Here is an 8,600-nt window from a genome sequence, read left to right as displayed (position 1 = left end):
TTATCACATATATTTTTTAAGTACAGTATGATTCTTTTTTTTGTGTAATTTTTTTTGCATACAATATTTTTATTAATTTTTTGGTAAGTTTTTTTAAAATGGAATTTTTTCAAGTTTCAAATAATCCATATAAGAAACAAATATCAATTTGAAATGCTGATTATTTTCTCTAAATATGAAGAAACGAAGATCACCATTTTTTACATTATATATAGATAAATATTCATAAGAGTGTAAAAGTAGAATGTTGTTTGGTGGAAAATCATATGGATCCTTACATTCAGTGATAAATATTACGATAATATGTAAGAATGTCTGGTTAAGCATACTTCAAAGGTTGTATGTGCAACATTGATTGCTAGTTTCATATAGATATATGAGCACTAAATTTTTTAAAGAAAAACTTATAATGTACTGTTGGCACGCCTAGAGCCTCCAAAAATTATGAGACGGCCCTATGTGTAATATAACTAACATAAATAGATGAAACGTTCACACCAATACAAGTTTTTCCCCACTTTCAAATGGAAACAGATCAATAAGCTTCTCAAATCCACAATATCCTCGGGGTTCTTCTGTTATTCTCTCAGTCACCAATTTTGGAAATCGTTTAACAAGAGATAATGCCAAATCTACAAATAAAACATATTTAGAAAAGACACAATACAAATACATTGACACACATAACCATTAGTTTTATCGTAGTAACCGGATTCGGTTGTATTGCACAACATCAAAGCACCATATGTGCTAGAGAATGAACTTGGTTCTTCATGCCTAGTTATCGAGTAAAGATACTTGCCAGTCTTTTTTTTTCCATCGCTAAAATGTACAAGTTCAGTTTCGAGAGGTATCCTCTCACATCTATCATGCATATGGGTCAGTTTTGGATTTTTGCTTACTATTGCTTTAATAGCTTCTTCATTTCCATATGCCACAACCGCATGAATTGTCGTGGATCCCTCTTTATTCTTTATTTTCAGGGTTTCAGGGGTCATACGTTTTACAAGCTCCTGCAGAAAGCTCCTCCTTTCCATCATGGTCACTATATGCAATGATGTTTCATTATCGTGGGTAATTACTTTTTCAACTGCTTTTGGATACTTTTCAGAAATTGACTAGCTTTTCCCCAGTCGTTGTCAAATGTTGTGTGGTATACTAGTTCATACTCATCCACAATATTTCCATGATCCTTTTCTATATTTTTAACATTAACGAGAAAAAAAATTTATCATAAGGAATTTTTACTTTTTTTGCAAAGCTCCATGTAAGACATAAGACTAGCTTACCAAAAGTCGCAATGGTCTCCTCCATTTATGCGACCACTTCATCTTCGTCATCGTCGCTAAGTTTCTCTTCGGTGATAGCCTTGTTTAAATGACTTATTACTTCCGCTAGACTGTTATTAAAATTTGTTGTTAACGTCTCTAACAACTGTAGTTGTCTACGTTCGTGTAATCCGATAAGTTTTTGGTGTCTACGTTCTTGTGATTCCATAAATTGCTATTGGTTATATGCTTGTGATTCGATAAGTTTACTCAGCATAACTTTTAGAGATTCAGATATAAGTTTTAAAAGCATTGCAGTTTCCCGTGATGGGTGATTAAGGTCATCACCCTCGCTAATAATTGACATGGTGATGTTGGTTATTCGGGTGATTCGTAGTGGTGATTTAGAAGGAATTTTGTTAGTAGAGTTTCTCTCACTCTCTTCTATTTTATTTACTTGACTTTCTGTTTTTTTTTTCTTCCTTCATTATATTGTTTTTCTTCTCGGATTCATTTCAACCAAGCCTTCTAACATAAAACAAAACACAAGCTTACACTCTAGTTACACTAATATCCTAAGCTTTCTCTACCGCCGATTGTGTTGCTCTCTTTTCTCACCTAATTTTTCTCTCTCCAAAGAACTAAAAATGTACGAGTAAACTATAATCCTTGTCTAATCTTAAGAACAAATAAGTTTTATTAAACTCACTAAGCATGAAACCAGTATCAATTTTTTTTAAATAACATTAACTACATCATTACCCACAATATCCCAGTTAGCTTGGTAAAGACCACCTTGAAATCCATCAGGCCCTGGAGAACTCCAAGAGGCCATATCTTTTATTGTTTTATGAATTTCCTCAGCTGAGGGGATTTCTATCAACCTGTTCTTATCTTCAGCATGTAAAACACAGTACGAATAATATCAAATATGTCTTCAGGTAAAGTAATATTAGATGTTTTAGTAACAGAACTGAAATGATTAACAAGTAAATCATCAATATTCTCTCTCTTTTATCTGTCCAAACACCATCATTATCACATAGACTATCTATATTTTTCTAAACATCCTTTTAGTAGCTAGAGTATGAAAATACCTTGTATTATTATCCATTTCAGTGATAAACTTATCTCCATATTTTTTGTTTATAGAACTTTCCTTGAATGGAAAACCAGATTTCAAGCTTACTAGTAACACTCATGAGTCTATTATGCTGATTAATTAATAGGTATTCATTCTGTAATTGCAATGGTTGATCTTGAAGAGATTTAATATTCCCATCAATGTCACCAATTTCTATCATGTTCCATTGAGATAGTCCTTTTCTAGTTCCTTGATGTTTTCTAGATAAGTTAAAAGCAGGAGAACCAACTATGACGCCCCTAAGTCCACCTACTTAGAACTCTACGTCAACATTCTACATTCTGAGGCATAATAAATCTAAAACATCTACTTAAGCAATATTTTAAAAATTCTAATAAAAGATTAACCCAAAATCTAAACCCTCTCCGTAAAAATATATACAAAATTCCTCTCCAACGATACATATACAATAATGTATTGGTTTTCAAACTATACATATACATAAAAATAAATAAAGAAGAATCATATAATCTTGATCATCTTCGCGAACGCTTATCGAACCTGTTATCTGAAGCTTGAGTGGGAAACGAATGAGCACATCATCCCCAAAGGGGTGCTCAGAGGAAATACATAACAAACTTTCAAATATCCATCAAAACGATAATGCATGTCGGATGAAAACACGGAAAGTGCATTCATATCGCAGTTAAAGATTCCTATAGATAATAAAAGTAATAAATACTACCGGGAAAATCTGTGCCTCGACACCATTCCATACCGGCAGACATGGGGAAGTCCCCAAAGCATATATGCCCTATATATCGGGTTCGCATACCCGTAATATGAGGAACCATCGACACAAAAGCGAATGACCACGAAAAACAGTAATAAACACAAGAGAGTTTGTTATCGACTCCCACCTCTTTTGATGACAAGCCTAGCCTACCTCGAGATCCACAATCCACTGGTTCATCCAAGTAGTCTAAGAATTTAGCCAATAGGCTCACACAAGGTTCAAAATACAATTTCAAACAAGTCTCCAGTTATGGCTAAGTCAAATATTAACGGTTTTAGTTTTATTAATGGTTCTGTAACCTAGTGTTAAGTGTTCTAGGCATTAAACAATATCTACTTATCCAAATGGGTTCAAATCGGGTATCATCGAAAATCCCTCGGAAAACCCTACAACTTTGCATAAGGAACCAAAGCTAATTCGGACCATAAGTGGTCCAAAAACTCAATATAAGAATTCTGGCCCTAATCCCAAGACCACGTGCCTACCTGGTCCAGCCCACCAACCAGCCCACTAAACCTGATTCAGACCTATACTTATCTGACTTGGTCCGACTCTTGAGTCAGCTAACATAACATTGGCTCACCGAATTGACTCGGTCATTTTTACAAACAGTTGATGGGCACTACAACATTTTCACATAAGAAGTTTATATTCAGAAATAATTCTTACTCTTGAAACAACATTTTGATGATCTTTAGATTACCAATTTATAATCCAAATTAAGTACTTGATGTCTCGTTAGGATTCTGGGATGATCCTCTACAGGTTTTGCCTACTGAACATTTACTAATTCATATTCAAACCTAACTTGAAAGTCTCATACATAATACTACTCGTGACTGCACACATGGTTTCAGCTGCGACGAGACTATTTCAAACAGATATATCTTACTCATTTCCTAACCAAATTTGCTAAATTTTATCTCGACGGAAACTCCGTCCGAAATACAACTTTCATTTATAAAGTCAAGTCTAGTTAAGTCTCTAACGTGCCTAGAAATGTCTTTGGATATGGCCAGTGAACAATAAACCATACGAAGTATCAACTCAATCAATTTCAGACATTCTTACAGAGAAATCTACTTCTCTGCAGATGCACTAGCAAAAAAAGGAGTATTGTTGGACAGAGGTGAAATACAATACTATAAAGCAAAACCAAACTTTCTTGGAAGTTTGGAGCATGAAAGATTTTGCTGAATTGTATTGTGTACTTAAGGTTGGAGTGCACCTTTAGTGTCTCTGTTTTTGTTAAGAACTTCTGAGACTAAGCTCTAGCCGTTTCTTGTTTTTGTAATCTTTAACTCATTTTTTAGTGATAAAATTTATAACTAATCTCTAGATGTTTCTTGTTTTTGTAAGCTCTGGGGTGTCGCGGCTTTACTTCGCACTTCGGACGACCAGGCCAGATTTTTTGCTGGAATCTCAAGACTTGTTTGACACGCGGCTGCATCTTTTCCTCAGGCACATCATTACTGGAGATGGGCCTGGTTATGGGATTCTTCAGCAGAGACTCTCTACCTTGCCTTTCAAGCACGGTGGATTGGGTGTTTACACTATGCAAGATACCAAACATTATTGTTTTCTTGCTTCTAATATGCAGACCCAGGATTTGCAGACCATCATTTTGAGAAACTCTGGTATCAGTGGGAGTGGTCCGGCTCTTCAACAAGCCATCGACTCCTTCAACTCTCTATCGGGTGTTTTCCGTTCTCTTTGCACTAGTAGTATTGCCACCCTTTCCATGAATTCCTTGGAAACTATCTACTTTGATGCGATTAAGAAGAACTGACCCACTAATTATGTTTTTTCGGAGCGTGATTCTGTGCTTTGGCAATGCAACCAAACAAAACATGCTTGGGATTTCCTGATGGAAATTCCTATGGTGGGGCTCAATCAACATATTGGTGCTAGGCAATTCAGTGCAATTCTCCAGTATAGGTTAGGGATCCCCCTTTTCGAGGTGGGTGGTTTTTCCCCTTTTATAAGAGGAATATGGATGTTTTTGGTGATCATGCCCTGCATTGTGCAAATGAAGTTGGTCTTAAGTTTAGGCATGACTTAGTGCGGGATACTATTGCTGACATGTGTTACTGCGCGAGCGTGCCAGCTAGGAAGAAGGTTGATTTGGGGCTTCTTGCCAGCAATGGCACTTCTCTGGGACTATCTGATGTCTTTGTGTACAACTGGGATAATGGACGGGACATGTGTTTTGATGTAACAGGTGTTTCACCCTTTACTGGTGGCGGCATACGTACTTTCAGCCCGGGCCTTTCCATCAAGAATGTTGTTACTCGGAAGAATGCCAAATACTTGGAGAAATGCACTACATAGGGATACGGTTTTGGGACACTTGCCTTCACCACCTTGGAGAGCTCGGGGATGAAACCACAGATTTTCTGAAGCACTTGTGTAATTACATTGCTAGTTATGATGCTAATGCGCGTGCTAGTGATTTTCTTTTCCATAGGCTAGGTGTGGTCATTTAAAAGGGGGTTGGAGCTCAGCTTGTTGCTAGGCTTCTAACTAATTTCTTGCCGGATGATAGTCTTTTTGAGATGTAATTTTATATTTCCAATATAGCAACAAAAAAAACACACACAAAAAGATCATGATTTCCAATAAATTATAAACTTGATTCATTCTAGTTATTTTTAGTATCTAATCGCAACTCATCTCAATATGAACAAACAAAAGTCGATTTATAATATTACCTTATGTTTTTCATGTAACTATCTCGATCATCATCACCAATTAATTAACTCATCTTAATCACCTCACTAATACCACTACATGAATATTATGGTCAACTTCACTTATTCATCAAATCACTCCCAACTCTACTAATTTCTTTTCACTCTTCCTACGTACCTCTACTGCTATTACTATTATTTTCTTCTCATTCTATTTAAGCAACTTCAACTAGCCTTTCACTCTTTAGCTTATTGACAACTCTTCTATAAGAGTCATCCTCCCAAATCCATTCAAACACAACAGACAGCTACTACTCTGTTCCAATAAAAATGAAAAGAGAAGATAGACTTGAATTTGTTTAATTAACTTAGATTTAGTAATTAACTTCATCTACACCCCCTTTACACCAATTACTATCACCAATCTTCAAACTTAGCTAAGGGCTAACTGTTTTCTAAACATAATACCAGTCAACGATGAGGTCCGGTCATTGTTAACGGTCAACGATCTCGGTTAAAGTCCACGACAATTTGACTAATTTTCGACTCCATCTTCCTAATACGATATCTTTCTCGTCTGATGTTCGAATGACGCATTTTAATAATCCATTTCGCCTAACTTTTTGAGATATATTCAATGGTACTATTTTTATACCAGTCAACGATGAGGTCTGGTCATTGTTAATGGTCAACGATCTCGGTTAAAGTCCACGACAGTTTGACTAATTTTCGACTCCATCTTCCTAATGCGATATCTTTCTCGTCTGATGTCCGAATGACGCGTGTTAATAATCCATTTCGCTTAACTTTTTGAGATCTATCCAATGGTACTATTTTTATGACCAAAACATTTTTCATTTTTATAAATTGTTGTTCATAATTAATTGATTATGTCATTAGCGGCTTAAATCGTCTCTTGACCGGTCTAATAGCGTTGACGTGCTTTACGGGTACTTACACCGAAAATATCATTCTTCCAAGAAATATCTAACTGAGCTCTAAAAGAAGAGCGTGTCATCCACATAACAAAAAATTTAAATGGTTTCCACATATTACTTATTGAATTTTCAGTAAGAAGCAAGATTGGACAATAATATGATCCTGCTTGGGCTAAGTGCACTATTTTAGCCCGAGGAAAATTAATATTCCAATCCCGGTTACCTAGTGCCAAGTCTATTTTATATTTTCTTTCACCACTACCCAAATTATTGCTAGACCATGTATAGTCCCTACCATTGTAACCTATGTCCATCAAATAACAAGTATTAATCTGGTTTTGCAGATATTTATCTTCTAAAGTAACACTAGACATATAACTTTCATCATGAAGGTGAAAATTAAGATAACCTATTACTAACTACGGCTGCATAATGTTTTCACTAATTTTATTCATAAAACCCCACTGAATTTTCTTAACATCAAAATATGCAGAAGCATACATGAAAGACATTAGAACCTAAGATTTAGCTGGATGAAGTTTAGCTATTACATGGATTACCATTTGTTTGTTGAACATCACAAACAATACCATCTTTCCACATTAATATGAGTCCACCTGCAAGACCAACTCTATCAATGCAAACATGATTACAGTAATGTAGATTTCTGGCTATATCCATCATTCTGTTGGTATCAATCTTGGTTTTAGAATGAAACAAGAAATCTGGAAATTGGGTTTTGATTAAGACATACAACTGGTCTATTGTTAATTTTTGGGTAGACCATGCACATTCCATGCAAAGAAATATCATAACTTTTTCTAAGACAGAAAACAAAATAGTAAGAGTAAATAAGTTCAGATATTTAAAAGAGCTATTTGAAATTATGTATCTATGAAAAATAAGATTAAATCTGGAGTTAGTGTATATTTGAGATGGGCCTTCTTGATTATCATTCATGGGTTCAGAAGTGAGTGCAGCTAAAATATCTGAATACATCATTGAATTGTGGTGATGGACCATATTAGTAGTATCATCATTTTGCAGAGTATTTGGTGGTTGGATATGAATGTTATGAGGATTCATAGAAGGTTCTTAGTTAAGAGGAGAGTTTCTCATTCTTTTAACATTCCTTGGACCATCATCTGTATCTTCATTCCTTAGTTCTTCTTCCATTGAGTTAATCATGCTACACTCATCATTTTTTTCATAAACATCAGCTTTCTCTCTGATAAGGGTTTCATATTCATCAAATGATAAACTATCCAGATAAAGAATGATCAATCACAAAAAACTTACGACAAATATTTTTTGGTTGTAGGTTCCAGTGATATCAAATCCAGACAGCTTCACCAGATATAGTTCTCCACCAACCTCCATGATGAAGATATTTCTTAATATCTATCTCAATAATTGCTTTTATTGCGTTACCATATCTTGGTCTGCAATTAGCCGGTATTGTTTCAATCTTCTTTTCCATAAAGCCTATGGCCTCATCAATTATGGATACATTCATGTGCTCCAAGTTGAGGTATTTGAACTGCAGCGTGAATTTTTGGTGTGAAAAAACATAGTCTTTCAGTGGGATATTGGAGTAGTATTTCCGCATAACAAAAAGCACACCATTTACTAGCCATGGACCATCAACAATGACTTCATCTCTTTTTTCTTCACTGTTCAATCTTACAAGCATCAGGTTACGACCCACGATTGTTATTTCTTTGTTACGATATTTTCTCCAAAGTGAGTTGATTTCTTCCCTTATAATTTTCATCTTCATCTTGCTTTCCTCCATAAGCTTTCCCAGAATGCCAAAGATCCATT

This window comes from Papaver somniferum, chromosome 4 (genome assembly GCF_003573695.1).
Source record: "Papaver somniferum cultivar HN1 chromosome 4, ASM357369v1, whole genome shotgun sequence".
In the NCBI taxonomy this organism is placed as follows: domain Eukaryota; kingdom Viridiplantae; phylum Streptophyta; class Magnoliopsida; order Ranunculales; family Papaveraceae; genus Papaver; species Papaver somniferum.
The sequence above is the reverse complement of the archived record's forward strand: the minus strand, read 5'-3'. Positions refer to the sequence as shown.